Source organism: Aythya ferina (genome assembly GCF_964211825.1).
Source record: "Aythya ferina genome assembly, chromosome: 2".
In the NCBI taxonomy this organism is placed as follows: Eukaryota; Metazoa; Chordata; class Aves; order Anseriformes; family Anatidae; genus Aythya; species Aythya ferina.
This window is the reverse complement of record NC_140297.1, coordinates 52,537,289-52,552,941: the sequence shown is the minus strand read 5'-3', so window position 1 is coordinate 52,552,941 and position 15,653 is coordinate 52,537,289.

Here is a 15,653-nt window from a genome sequence, read left to right as displayed (position 1 = left end):
GTGGAATGAATGGAACTGCCAAAGCTTTTGAAGTTCACTCGTGAGATAATATTTTATTAATTTTCTGAGCTGAGGGCACTTTAGCATCTCCTGTGAGTCTTCTGAATATTAAATGCACGTAGCTCTATAGGCAGGACTCTTTCAACATTCACTCATTCACTGTTTAAAAGCGCCCGCTTTCCATAAATTGAGAGCAGTCTCCTTGGTTTTCTTCGAGTTATCTTTCCCCCAATAAATTAGAAAGTATATCAATTTCCTACTCCTGCCTTTGAATTCAAAGCAGGAGCTACTTCAGCACAGGGGAAGATGCAGTCTGTGTTTGTCTTGTTTGTCTGGTGCACAGAAAACATGGCTTAAGCCAAGACAAGCTCCTGGGCATTAACGCCAGCGATCCCAAGATCACCAGATGCACATGCCACCAGCAGGACCAGTGCAGTGACCACTGTCCAGCCCACCCAGCCACCTCCCATCTCTCACGGCTGCTGTGCCAAAGCCTGATCCCTTCACCCTGGGGACAGCGGGCGTGCTCCGAGCCTGGAGGCAGGTAACGCCAGGCTGGTTTCAGAGAGTGCTCAGATAGTGAGGATGGCGACTGCTCACCAACCAGGGCCTGCACGTGGTTTTGTGTCCCCAGCCAGGGCTGGGTGAGAGCAGGGCAGCCCGCGTGCCAGCTGGAGAAGCACTTGCTGTGCTAGGTTCAGCAAACCCTCGCAGGTGCGCCTGGCTGGGCAGAGCTGCCAGCACAGGCTTCTGCAGCGAAAAGGACAGGCAGTTCCTAGATCTATCGTCCGATGCTTTATAAATAGGGCTGGATGAGAGGGAAAAGCAAAAAGCATATCGAGAAATAAAATGACAGCCTTTGTCCAAAAATATCCCAGTTGCATTGTTTCTTTCCCCCCCAAAAAAAAAGAAAAAAAAAATAGAGGTTGCTTTTTCTGCATTATGCTTGTCATAACCGGATGATTATAGTAACACCACGAAAAGAGCCAGCCAGGATATGACACTTTAGCTTTCAAAATAGCTCTTCCTAAAATAAACCCTTCCCTCACAGGCTGCTACTGTGATACTTATGGGAAAATGTGAACAGACCACTCGTTCTCCCATCCTTCCTTGGAGATTGAGGAACTTTCCATCAGTTTATCTGCTCTAAGCCCCTGTCCCTCAGACTGTGAGGCCAAAACCGCAGGAAAATGGTAGTAGTGTAATTTAATATGCTCCACAAATTTGCCTAAATGACCCTTTGGAAGCCTTCTGATTTAATTAGATTTACTCTCTGCCCACAGAGAATAAACACACGGGCCTGACATTTCCATAAAGACCGCACTCTTTGCAGGGACTGCAGTGCAAAGCAGGACTGGCACCGACCCTGACCGAGCCACCGGGGGACTCTGACTGCACAACTGCACAGGAAGGCAGCACATGAGCCCCGTCCCCTCCAGCACCTGCCTTCTTCAAGCGCTGTCACCAACCACGAGGTGCAAAATGAGGCTGTGCGAGCTGCAGGCATCTGCGCTGGCCGGGTGCCACCCACAGCACCCCACATGGGGCTCGTGCTGGCTCTGCGAGGAGGGGAACACCAGGCAAATGCATGTGACACCTCACGCTGCCTGGCTGGCACAGCTGGTGGCTTTACTTCCCTAATGTAATCTTTCTGTAAATGTGCAGGTGTTTCTCCCATCCCAGCACGGAAGGGGAATCACGATGGCCACGTTTTCCATGTGCGCTGTGCAGGAGCTCGGCTTGTGCAAGGAGAAAGAAGTGTCCCTGTGAGGCAGAAAAATGAGTTTTCTGCTTCCTTGTTTTCTGGTGCCATGGCTTCCCCAAACAAAGCCAGCAAAGAGCAGGGGCTGGCCAGGTTCTAATGATGTTTACTCAATTTTCCACTAATGAAGTTTAGTGGCTTGTGTAAGTTACGGCACCAGCTACTCCCCTCAAGATATCACTCTCAGGAAGCACAAGGACCATTTTCCAATTTTCCCATGCTGTCTCAGGAGGTGATTTCTTGCTTCACTACCCATCCCATCACTGCAAAATGAAATGTATCACCACTGCAGGTTTGTCACGTTTGCCTTCTCCTAGCAGATATTGGACAGGTTCATTGTCAGCTACTGAGCTAACATCGAAACCAAGTATGTGAGCGTGTTGTAACAGGGAGCTTCTTGAAAGGAGGGTAAAACAAAACTGCTAATAGAGGCTCTCAGATAATAGGGATGAGGTTTTACCTTGGGTTAGACTGGCTTTGTCCTCACTGAGGCCAGTGGTAGGATTTTTTAATTAAGGAGTAAGTCTGATGATCTGTGAACTGGGGAAGTTCAGGTTTCGAGTCGCCCTGCATGGACTGACCTGTGAGACTGTCACACTGTGAGAGCCATGGGAACAGGCTGTGCTCAGGCCATACAGTGAGCATCCTCAACAGGACAAACGCAGTTTGGGGTTATTTGGTAAGCTTCTGTATCTGATGAGATCATACGGCTTCAGGTTTTTGTGAGTGCTTTGCCTTCTCAGGTTAGGAGAGGATATTTCTCTTCTCTTCCAAATATCAGGAAAACAAGCCTGCCAGTGGTTTAGTACAGTAGGTGTCCCAAATGTGTGTATACACGTACTACAGAAGGAAACATTCGCCCACACAAAGGTACTTGCTTGCTCTTCCAGCCTGCATCCCTCTCCCCTACTTGACATTGGCATGAAGTTGTGCTGCACAACCACGGCTGCAGCATTCAGCGTGACATTTGGGAACCAGGCTGGGCTGGCTATTCGGTTCCCTGCCACGTGTCTAGATGCACCATAGCCCTCTGGTGCTTCTCAAAGGATGGCAGCACATCCTTTTGCTGCTCCATATGTTGCATCTGTCCTAGAAAGTAAAAGCCATTTTGATCCTGGGCTAAAACCCTGAAAGGATGTCAAGCATGGTGCGGAGACAGTGGCAGGGAGATAGTTAACATCCACCCCCTCTGCAGGGAGAGATGCAGCTGCCTATCCAGCCTGCCAAACTGAAAGGGGATCCAGCCCCCAGGGAAATGTGTCTGGAGTTACTTAATCCCAAAAGGATTATAAAAAGAGTAGGCTCAAGGGAATCTCTCAAGCCCTATCGCCCTTAAAGAAAAACAAAACCTAACCCCAGAATCAACAGCCCTTTTCGCCTTGATAGTTTGCGGCAATGGATATCCCTGAACTTTCACCACAAAACTTTGGAAGGGGCAGTGGGGGACGTGGTCAAACAGTTCTTAATGCCCTCTCGTCTCTGCCAGCTACCTTCAGGGCAGTCGGTGCTGCTTCTCTGGAAACCTTCCCCTGCCTTGGCTTCATTGGTGCTATCATTTCCTGCCTCTCCTCCTACCTCTTTAATCTTTTTCAGCATGTGCTTTGGAGGACCTTCTCATCTCCCTCCAAGTTTTGTATGGGTTTCATCGGGTTGAGTCTTTTATCCCCACCTCTTCCTCCTCTCTATTTTATCCCTGGTTAATCTCAGCTGCGCTCCCCACTCTGCCTGTTCATCTGTTATCTTCCTGACCTGTATTTAGACTGTAAACTCCTTGGGATAGGGTCTGTCTTTTTATTTCATACTTTTACAGCACCTCCAGGAATCTCCAGGAACATGAACTCACAGCCTGGATTTAAGTCATCGAGCAGAGTAAAAACATTAAAAGAGAGCTAGTCTGTGAGGCTGCATGGAAATATCCTCCTAATTTTCGGCAGCAGTCCAAGGCAGTGAAGCTTTCGTTGGGATAACCGTGTGAACACTGTTCTCCCACACAGCACAACGGGATGGAGCAAAGCCCCCAGCGCACCCCCTGCCAGGTCACCCCTTGCCTTGCCAGCAGTGGGCATCAATTTACTGGTGAGGAGGAGGAAAGGGTCCTCTTCCTCTTGCGAGTAGTGCCAAGAAATCTTGGTTACCTTGGCTACATGGGCAATCGGTGCAGTTGTGGTAATGTTTGACTGCTGCCATGCCCACCATAGCATATGCCATGCATGGGATGCTTTTTAAGGAGCAGTGACATGTGGTTTCTTGTCCATTTGTTTCTATTTTCCTCTTTGGCTGGCCCTAAGAAGTACTAAATGTACCAGAAAAGAAGAACTGTCTGGGTGCCTTGACTTGCACACATTGTATTATCCAGTGGGCTCCAGTCAGCACTTTTTTCTTGAGTTCATTGAGACCATCAGTAAGGTTTCTTGCTGTTTCCAGGCAAATATCTATTTCTACCCACTTTATCAAATCCCATTCAGAAGACGAAACAATGTTTTGGTTTGCTTAGCTTTGCGTGAGGACCTTCTGTCCTTTTCCACAGCCTCTCCTATAAAGAGCTGTAGAAGCTCACAACCTCCTCGTTAATTTTAAACGGGCACGTCCCTGTAACCACTCATCTCTGATGGCCACAATTAACCTCCAGACAGCACCTGGTTGTCTTGGTGTTTCGCTTCGTGATTCTTGTGGTGTTTCCCAAGAAAATCTTCATCATGTCCAGTCACATCATACAAGTGTTTTCTACTTCCCAGCCCTCCGACTGTGAGTAGTTTTCTTTGTGGTCTTTGCCACTGATGAGGGCACCTGGCCCTCTGGACATTTTCGAAGCTTTTCCCATAACATACATGAGGAAGTAGCTGATGATTTATTAAGATCTTGTAAACCATTAATTCACTTGTTCAGGACCCAGTGAATTCCTTTTGCTGCATCTTTTATTGAACCGTCTCTGCTCTATTGACCAGATGATTACCTGTTTCTAAAAGTAACAGCAAACCACCCAGCAACACGATACTTGTATGAAGACAGACAAATAACAGATCGATGGATCAATCTATCAGCTCAGATGATTGTAAAACTAACAGTCAATCTGTGTTTCTGCATCAGGACTGTTGCAAGAAGCATCTTTTGGAAAGAAGAAAAGTACTTCTAGGAGGAACGACATGAGTGTACTTAAGCAGGAAATATCTAGAGGATGGAAGCCAGGTGAATGGGAAACACTGCCCAGAATTTCTGTTTTGGTATGGAGATAGCGCTCTGTTCATTGCAGGCTCTTAGCAAACTTGTCTCGCCGCCTCTTGATGTTGCATTGTCAGATAGTGCCACTGCTGTTACTTCCCTGTGACAGTAAAAACATTTCCATAATAATGATAACAATAGCAGCCAGATGGTAAAATTCTGAAGAAAAAAAAAAAAAAAAAGATAATTTTTACAAGCTTTGTGTCTGCTAGGACTGTAAATCTTTAATCTATTCTTTGCAGTGCAATCTTTCAGGCTGGGCAAGGCTTTTTTTCCTCTTTCTTTGTCTCTCCATATCTCCTCGGTTTCCCCTTCTTCAGTGAAATGAGAATAATCTTACAGCAAAGTTAGAGAATTAGCCAGAACAGGGGTTAATTGGCACATAACAGGTCTGTTGTGGGGAAACATATGGAGACTTATGTACAGACCACTGGGAATTAGGAAATGCAGCTCCACCTTGCCCTTTGCTTCCTGTTTTGTTCTCTGGGAGTTTTTTCTCCTTCTGTTGGTGATGCTGTTATATGAGGCTTGCAGTGCTATGAGCAGTGACTTTGTTTTTTCTGGCTTGAGCCATGTTGACTTGGCAAAAATTAGCAATGCCCGCCTGTTCAGTGTAATGAAGAACCATGAAAGTTCATGGTACGGCGATGCTGTATTACACTATGGGAGGCATATAGGGTGATCAGCTTTATCACAATTTGCTTGGTTATCCTGTGCTTTAGAGATGGGGAACTGGCCTGAGGACCTTATCTGTGGTCAGCATGCAGGTCCAGGGCCGGTGTTAGAGGCCAGGGCATGCAGGGACACGGTGGTGTAGAAGCACCCGTGATGGTGCTTTGTGTAGATGAGCTGTCACTACTCTGTAGATATTTATTGGCTTGCACACCAGGGCATTGATGCTGAATTTACCTTTAAAAAAGTAGCAGTTTTTCTTCACAGCACAGTCCTTTTTTCCTGGATTCTTAGTTTTGCATGTGCTGCAACCCATCTTGAAACTACCCACCTTTATGCCCTCAGTATTTAAATATGAAAGATGACTGTCAACATCTCACATCTTCAGCAGCAGATCGAAAGCTCAGCCTGGTGCGTCTCATTCAGGTTAGAAGTAATGACAGTGTTAGCGACTGTGGGAATAGATGGGGGTCTGCCTGAACTAGTTTGTCCTCTAATGGCTGAAGTAAACCTCTGTGTGAGTTTAAGCTGATATATGTCTCACTGCAAATGAGTTAGTGAATACTTGTGGTGAAAAATTCAGTGTTAATTTAAACTGATTTTGGTAAAATCTGAGTGTTTCTAATACATGCTACCTGTTCTTTCCATTTACTTCTCTTGGGGAAGAGTGATTTAAAGCTGATTTTGCTTAACCAGGGAAACAGAGCTAATGTAATAAGCCTCTTAAGATTTCCGTAAACCAGCAACGTGAACTGGGATATCTCAAATGCTACAGCTATTTCAACACACTGTTCTTCATTGCTGTAAACACAACCGCATTTGTACTTCAGCAGGATACATTTTATTGTGCTGTGGCTGTGCTTTGCCAGGCTAACAGGGAAGAGGCTAGCCGTACAGAGGGTGGGATTGCTGGCATCCATCCTGCAGGTGCCAGGTAGCACTGCATCCCTGCCTGATGCGCATCAAGAGCATCTGTGCTCCAAAAAAGTAGGGGCAGAGCAGGACAGGGTGACTCCTGGAACTGCTGACAGGGGATAGTTTTGCTCAGGACTCTGAAGGTGATTAAAAAAAAAAAAAAAATTAGCTTGACAGATTGCTTGCTTTTGCTGCCGTGGCCTTTAAGCAGTACATTAAGTTGGACAATGTGAGAACCAGCGGCCTCATGACCTGGGAGGGCGTAAATCTTCCTCTGCTCCCACCCCTTTGCTGCTTGTTGTCTCCTCCAGCATTTTGCCCTGCCAGAGGCGAGCAGGGGCATGAACATCACCCAGCACCCACTCAGCACCTCGGCCAGGGTGCTGGGCCTGGAGGGGGAGGCTGGCCTCCAGACCTGAAACATCGCCGTGGGCACTGGTGCGAGGTGGCTCTCACAGAAATGGTCCTGCTTTCTGTCAAGAGCAGGCTGTACAAACAGGCCAAGCTAGACAATGGTTAATACAGGATAAATAGGTGTCTTAGTATATGGTTAATCAATTGCTGTAGAGGCCAGAAGGTCAACAGGCTTCTCTCAATTTCTGTCACACTTGTATTCTTATGAGCATTTGTAATACATAATATTCACGCCTGTAGCATGCCCACAGTATCTATTTATCGTATATTAACTCTTTACAAATGTTTCCTTAATGCACGTTGTGAGCTAGTGGATGATGCAAAAAACTACTACAAAACTTTCTTACAAAACTTTTTTTTATTTTATTTTTTCCCATCAGAGAATGAGAAATCAATGCACTCTAAATTTCAGTTACAAATAAACCCCAGAGTGAAGAGCTTACAATGTGGTCCAGACAGTCCATCCAGATCTTGTCATACTGGGCCATTCTGGTGTCTCTTTCAACTAAAACATCACTGAAATACTTATTTTGCATGCTCTATGACAGTGTAATCTCTTATGAAACAGATATCAAAACCGAAACAACATGTTTTGATGTTGCTGAAAAACAACACTTGCATTGATCCCGACTGAGCTTTGCAATTTTTGGAATTTTCACATTTCAGAAGATTAAAAAAGATCTCGGTTTTCATTCTCATTCTGCTTAGGAACACAATTAACTGGAAAAAAAATGGAATTCCCTAGCAGCTAGCAAGTCTGCTGTTTCTGCACGCTTCTCTGAAAAATAAATGGGATTACTTTGTTTAAAAAATGCTTTTAGAAACCTCCGTTAAAGCCCTAAAATGCACAGGAGGGCATGATCCTTCTTCCTTTGAAGTCACTGGCACAGTATCCATTGACTTGACAGGGAGTGGGATTGACTGAATAATTGTGCTGCCGTATGAATGTCTACCCTGACACTGCACAAAGTCACGCTGAAAGCCACTTGATGTCATTCTAATCCTGTCTCCTCACAGTGGTGTTCTGGAGAATAGGGTTGTGGGTTTTTCCCCCCCTCCGTATTTATTATTTGCAGAACGAACTAGTTAACAAATAGAAAGGACAAAGCCGAACGGCAGTGCCATTAATCTCTAAAGTAACTTGGTCTGCTGCTGAAGTGATCAACTGCTCCATGCAGCAAGTGCTAACAAGGGGTTTTTAGCCAGCAGTGCTTTAATGTGCTAACGAGAAACCCGTTAGCTGGAGGTATCACTGAAATGTGTGGCTGAGCATTGCAATGCCGATTGTCACTAGGTTTTTGGCCAGAAGAACCCTGGTGCTTTGCATCTGAGCAGCTAGAAAAGCAAACACCTGCTGGGGGGGAAGACGAAGGGGCTGCAATACCCAGGCACTGATGCTGGCCAACGTGACAGCCCCACCTGCATAATGCTGGGGCCCTGATACAAGGGAGAATGGGGGTGAAGTGTTGCCTCCACCAAAGAAGCAACTCTGATCGCAGTCCTCCTTGTAAGTTTTTGGGGAGAAAACAGGGCGAGATGGAGTCACTGCCCCATGGACTTCTAAAGGTACCAGGTTGTCCTAGATGTAGCCTACCTGAGGTGTCACAGGAGGCATAAACTCAAAGATGTACAGATAATAGGGTGTAAAAAGGTTCAAAGCTTGTTCCTTCCAAGCTGTGCTCAGACTCTACATCCTCCAGAGAGCATCAGGGGCAGTGGGGAAGGCATCTTCTTCTGGACTCTTTTCCACGCTTTTCCACAATGACCCCACATCTCTCAACCCTTTTAAGCCCCTCTGTCACTAAGTCAAGCCAAATTTTCTCCTATTACATGCCTAAAACCAGAACATGCCAAACCAACAAAACGTTGTTTGATGATAATGGGATAAAGCCAAGTTTCACTATGCCACTCTTTTCGTGTTCAACTATCCCAGACCACAAGAAACATCAAGCCAGGTCTTGGGCTTTTATTTCTTTGATGTTTAACTCGAGTTGGCTACAGCAAGGTTGTCAGATGCTCAGAACAGCCTGTTTGATCGACTGAAGGGTGAAGTTTCAAGAAGTGAAGAGAAATGCCAGGTCTGCAGTTTGCTGATGGATATGAAGTAGGACTTTCTTTTATGCTGAAACACACCGGAAGGTTGTAGCACCACGTATTTCACTTTCAGCTGGCTCAGAATAAGCTTTGAAAAAACAAAAATCCCTGATCTACTCCTGTTAATCATTGATACGGTCTTTGATCTGTTGTCAGCTTTGTGTGGCTGATTGACGCTTCCCCACTTTTTAACCAGCTTTCCATTTGTGCTTTTCTTCTAAAGATTATCTGTTCTCCATCACGGTTTGAGCAAGCAGGAGAAGCTGTAACAATGTGAAAAACCTTACTCTTCTGGTACTTATGATCAAATGTAAGTGTTGTGGGTTGTCTTTGTGTAAAACTAGTGCAATTCTAAAGGACAAGGATTTGGAGTAATATCCAAACTGGCCAAACTCTTCCTCCTGACACTATTTCCAGCTCTTCTGTGGCATGGACAATGTTTTGTAGGAGAAACCTCTTACAGTATGGGGGTCTTCAACTCCTTCCCTCTGAAGACTGGTAGAAAAACACTGCAGTTTTAGGCCTGAAATGAGTGCGAGTGAACGTGCTTTGGGCACCTATGCCTTCATCTCTTTTTCACTATGTGGCTTTTGATCTAGCCTGCTTGGGTTTCAGTGCTGACCCTTAGTGGATGGTGCAATAAGCTGGGGCAGATGTGGTTGCTCCAGAAGTGGGTAACTCTAAGAGGGATACCTGAAGATGATGTGTCTTTGCCACACTGCCAGATTTGGGAAGGATGGAGAGACCTGCTGCCATGGTCAATGTTTTATGAGGGCAATAGCAAGGGTATTATTTTCCGTGAAACTGAGCTGGTGAAAATGTGCAAAAATGTGCCAAGTTCTCATCTTGGTGATGGCCTCAGGTGTCCACCATAGGTCCAATTTCTCTGATTATTGGTAGGACTCAGAAGCAGCTTGTGGTCAGTGCTGTATGGTTCCTAACCAGCCAGTCATCCTGCTGTCACTCTCACTGTCTTTTCATGACATTTACGTTGCTGACTGCCCTCACGCACTCTGAGGATAATGCGCAAAGGCCGCCTGATCTGCTGCTTCCTCCGGAGGAATTGGCTGCACTTTGCTGTTCGCCTTATGAGCAAAGCAGAGGAGAGGTTAGTGGTTCAGGTTCATCACTGTTTACACAGAGGCCAGGCAAAACACTAAACAAATCTCCGCACAGAAGGGCGATGGCAGAAGCTGAGCCGTCCCTGGCTTGAAATACCCTAAATCTGCCTCAGATTGTCTGTGGCTGCTGCTGAAGTGAGAAAGGGCTGTTAGAGGCACTCTTACATTCCCCGATAAAACAAATGTTTTCCAGATACAGGAACCAGTCTTCCTCCTCTCCTCTCCAGATTAAATTGTCTGATACAGCAGAGCATGGACTTAACTCTTTGCACAACACCCAGAATGGAAATCCCCCAACAAAATAAAATTACTGACAGCAGAATAATTCACTCCTGGTAAAACTGCTTGATCATTTTGTGTGTACAAGAGGCGCAAACCTCAAATTGTGTGTTTGGCAACATATGAAGGCTACATGCACATATAGTCAGTTGATGTTGTTACTTCCATTAAATGAGGTCTCTTCTTTTTCTCTGTTTTCGATGCAGTTCTCCAGGGAGATTAATTTGTATGAAAGTAGAGCGCTAATTGCACAAAACAAGCTGGGGTACTGCAGAAGCATAATTAAATTTAAAAAAATGTGGTGTTAATACAATTGCGGTGCTAATTAAATAAAATTGGTGACAAGTGTCTAAGGCAGAGCAAGTGTAAGGAGAAAAACTGACAAAATGATCCATTTAAAAATTCTCGCAGATATTATAGTTCACTGGTAACTGAGCCGAGTTAAAAGTAATTGTACGTGAAGCGTTGCACGAGCGCCTGATCTTGCTCTCTGTGAAGTGGGACTTTTGCCAATTCAGGCTTTAATGTTCCATAAATTGCTGATAGGAAAGCGATAGGCCCATTTTATTTCTGCATGTAGTTAAGTGTGGGCTAAATTCAGGACCGGACAAACAGAAACGAGGCAACAGCCACAGCAATGTAAGGGGTAGATTGACCAGCTTCTCTGCAGCAGAAATCGCTGGTGTGCTAGGGGGACCTGGCCATGCCAGTGGTGCACTGTGGCTTCAACCTCAACAGCAACCGGCTTTCTAGACCTGTGCAATGATCAGAAATAATCTGCCAAGCACAGCCGCTGATCTTGCTTTGAGCTCTGGCGTGCTGCACCTACACTCACACGAGTGTATTGGGGTGTAGCATTGGCGGCCCTGGTTGCTGAGGAGGGGTCCTTTAATCAGCATCCTACTTCACTCCCTCTCTCCTTGGCATTTATTAGCGACTTGCAGGAATTGCACGACACCCCCACCGCTCCAGAAAGTTGCTCCTTGTGAACCCTGAGTTTCCTCACAATTTGTGTTGGCAGAGGGAAAAAAACAAACACCCTAACCTCCCCCCCCCCTTCCACCCACAAATAACAACCCCAAAGCGTTTCTAGTCTGTGTGGTTCCAAAATAAATAACAAAGCCCTTTCAGATGTGGAACAAGGCGGCCCTGTCTTCCTGAGTCAGCAGCCTAAAACAATAGCTAGGAGGACTCACCTCACAGCAATTTGTACCCTCTCAGGGGTCACGTTATAATACAGTAGACCCCCAGCTGTGGTTTTAAAATGCATTGGCTTGTTTTTGGAAGCTGGCTCGAGCAACTTCATCGAGCTTGCAGGAAATTAGTTATGATCCATCATACAATGGGAATTTTGCCTTTGACTTTGCTGGGAGCAAGATCAGGACCTTGATGCCTGAAGAAGAATTGCCAGATCCGTCAGCTCACTGCGGCAGGGGGAGACAGCTGGTGGCTCTTTCTCATGGGGGTCTCTGGGGCTCCAGCACCCATTTCAGCTTCTGACCTTGCTGCTGACTGATCCTCTGTCCCCCACATGAATGCTGCTGGTCTGTGGAGGTTGCTGGTCGTTCATTATAAACGCGTTTTTAATGCCAATTTCTGTTTCAGAAGATTGCTGCTGGAATAAAATTGCTGCTGTGTTTCAGTCTGGTGCTTTTATTCACTTTCCTGTCTCCCTGAGTCTGAGTTCATCGTCCTTCCTGTCTTCATTAGCGTGACTCTTCCTTCATCTCCGTGATCTCTGCATAATGGCCAGCGTGTTTCCTCACCTTCTTCTTGAAAGCAGCACGTGGTGTAGATCCTAATTGCCTCTGGGTTCCGCTCAGCTCCATCTTTCTGCAGATGGGAAGGGAAGATATGCCTGAAATAAATAAAAAGTAAAAATTAAAAATAAAAGAAGAAAGTACGAATTGGCACAAAGTTGACCGCTTCCTAAAAGCACTTGTATCAGTAATAACATCAACCACATGGGCCTGTGTTCCCTCTTCAGAGGAACACTGTTGGCCTTGCTTGGCTTAGTTTAAAGTAAGACTAAAACTGCTTCTTTGGTGTTTTCTTGCCTCAGGATGCATTATGCCCATTAATTACCCTGAGGTAGAAAATGCCACTATGATCAGTCTCGAGAGTTAATAACTAGCTTAACTCAGAGCCAGGCACAGCTTCTTTCTAAATGTGACTTTGGGGGCTGTCCCTGTAGCACGGGAACGTATTCAGAGCATATACATTGGCTAATCTAGTTCCCAAGGGCATGTCACACCCAGGCAAAGGCAGCCCCCAAATAGACTCTGTAGCCAGAGTGATTTATCCAGAGCAACCATCAACACATGGGATTCAGGTCATCAGTGGTGGGTGACCAAGGTGGGGGCTGAGGTGGCTGGAGAAGATGCACATGGGACATCCCTGGTGAGGACATGCCAGTCCTGCCTCATTTCTGACAGTTTCCTAAAGCATTCTTGGGGCTCAAACAGTGTCCTAAGCACCATGTGCTACTTTTGTAGTGGAAAAAATCCCAGCCCTCTTGCTGAGACCCTTGGTGACTAATTTCTGAGCACTCTAGGCAAAAAAGTAAGTGTAAGTGAAGACTACATACACAGCAGGAACTTTGTGAGTTCACACTAGGGGCTGAGGGGGCCTTACAGCCTGTCTGACACTGTGAGTTACTGAGTAAACAGGAAAAAATAAGCGATGACATGTCATAAAATGGACTTTTATTCCCTTTATTTTTACAGCTGTAGTTCAGCGTACTCACTTATGACTGAAGCGGTAAAGCCAAGCAGTATATTTCTAAACAACAAAACAACATTTATGTATAGTATGTGAATATAGACACAAAATGTATGTGTGACAACATAGATACACTGGATGCATATACTTCGTTATATATATATTATTGCAATATATTTATATGGGGAAAAATGTACTGAAAGTGTATCTAACTAGGGCAGGACTGCGGGACGACTACTGTTTGAAAACATTGGGGAAAGATACACAGCTTGTGGGACAGCAAAATTTCTGATATAGCTGTGATATTTATGGCCAGATTCTAGAGCTGAACTCAAACGGTAGCAAGCACTGAGTGCCCATTAGGTCCAGGCTCGCTTATTATGGCTATAAAGTATGCAAATTTTATTACTATATAGATTCACTCTCTGAAGTAAAAGTCTAGCTGCTTCCTTGCTACAGAGACTTTCCCAGGACCCAGTGGTGATTTGCCATTTTGGAATTATTATGATAATTTTTTTGGTAGTTGGGTTAGAGGGGAAGATAAACACTTAGACTAACCCCTCAATTTCTTGTTTTCAGTTTATTTTCCAAAGCTGAAGGCTTGCCCCAGACCTGAAACACATGTTAGCAATTTGGGTGGGGGCACCACAAAAGATATGGTGATGTGAGACAGGTTTCTTCAGTTGCATCTCTAGTGAAAGAAATAGTAATTACCCCTATTGGTAGAACAAGGCTCCTTTGAGGGATTGCTTTCCAGTACTGCTAGGGAAGGGGCTGCAGAAAAATTGCACAATCCCAATTACAATAATAATAATAATAATAATAATAATAATAATAATAATAATAATAATAATAATAATAATAATAGTACTAGCTGTCCTCTGTAGCAAGAATTTGCTGCTCTCAGTCCTCTGTTGCAATATTTTCACATACCAGCTCTCATTTGATATTTTTTCCTAAATATACGGTTTGCTGAATAATGAGATAAATCAGGCTGCTGGCAGTTCAGCAGATGTTAGCTAATTGTTTTCTGGGGAGTCTTCACCATTTAAATAAATATTTCACTTGGACCCATTACTGATGCATCACTTTCACCACTCCAGTGACTTAACTTGCTAGATATGGAACAGGGCAGCGGTAGCTTTTCCATCAACACGCCTTAGGCCTGGCTGAGTGGACTGTCTAGACTAACAAAAGGAGAATATTTATGGTGTCATTTCCAATTAAATCCTTAGTATCTCTGCTAAGATGGCCAAAGTTGACTATGGTGGTTTTAATTATGAGAGCAGCTGCTACCTCGGAAGACTGATGACCACCTCACAGCCACAACCAGCTCACAGCCATGACCAGCTCATAGCCTTGACCAGCTCATAGCCTCGACCAGCTCACAGCCGTGACAACTCATATCCATGACAACTCACAGCCATGACCAGCTCATAGCCTTGACCATCTCACAGCCATGACAACTCATAGCCATGACCAGCTCAGAGCCTTGACCAGCTCATAGCCTTGACACAACTCTCGGATGGAGTTGTCCTGCTACTGATGCTTGCTACCTGCCTGCCTTTCTCCTTGGGGGTGGGAGGAGAAGCGGGAGCTTTGGCTGATGCTCCTGGACCAGCCAGCCTGCTGCTTGCTTTCATCTGCAGCCTAGGACATGCACATCTGTATGAAGCGCTGCCAGGTCCCCTTGGCTGGGCTTTGGGGCTCCATGCTGACCTGATGAGCTCGGGGTGGGCTGGTCTGCATGTGCTCGTGGGGTGGAGTTGCTGGGGCAGCTGCAGGGAGTGTTTCCTATCAGTTGCTGGCGTGATGTAATGGTTGGTCTGCAGTGTGGGAACATGCTGTTTCCTGTGCTTCAGTGTAACTGCAAACGACCAGTCAGAAGATCTTTTTCAGAAGTGGGACAGGCAATTAAATAAGTAGCCAAACCTAAAAAATATGTGTATAAAAGTGCTGGCACCGTGCCTGCTGCCAGGTCAGAAAGCTGCTACATGTTTGTCTAGCACAACCTATGTGTGCCACACAGGCTCCTTCCAAACAACATGGTGTTAAATGCACTTCGGCAATGACTTGAGAGTAAGCTATCTTGGCAGGGAGAAATGAGTCTATTCTCCATGGTCCTTTCAATCCCTGGCCTCTCTGCTCAGCCTGCCAGCCCCCATGTCAGCAGGGAGGGACTGTCTTGGATTGGGCTGACTGCTCCATAAAATACCCCGATGGCTTGTGCGAGTCCCGGAGCCCCCAGATGTGCCTAATTCTGCTGGACAGTGAAATCCCTTTGAGAGATGATGGTTTGAAGCAAAGGCAGGTTGCTTTGACCACTCACACCTGAAGCCTTGTGTCATTCCCTGGTTCTTCTCCCCTGGATGAAGCTTTATTTCAAAGTTTGGGTAAGTTCTCCAAGGGTATCTTCAGCAACTCCCCTGCATCCAGCATTGGTTATCCACATTCAG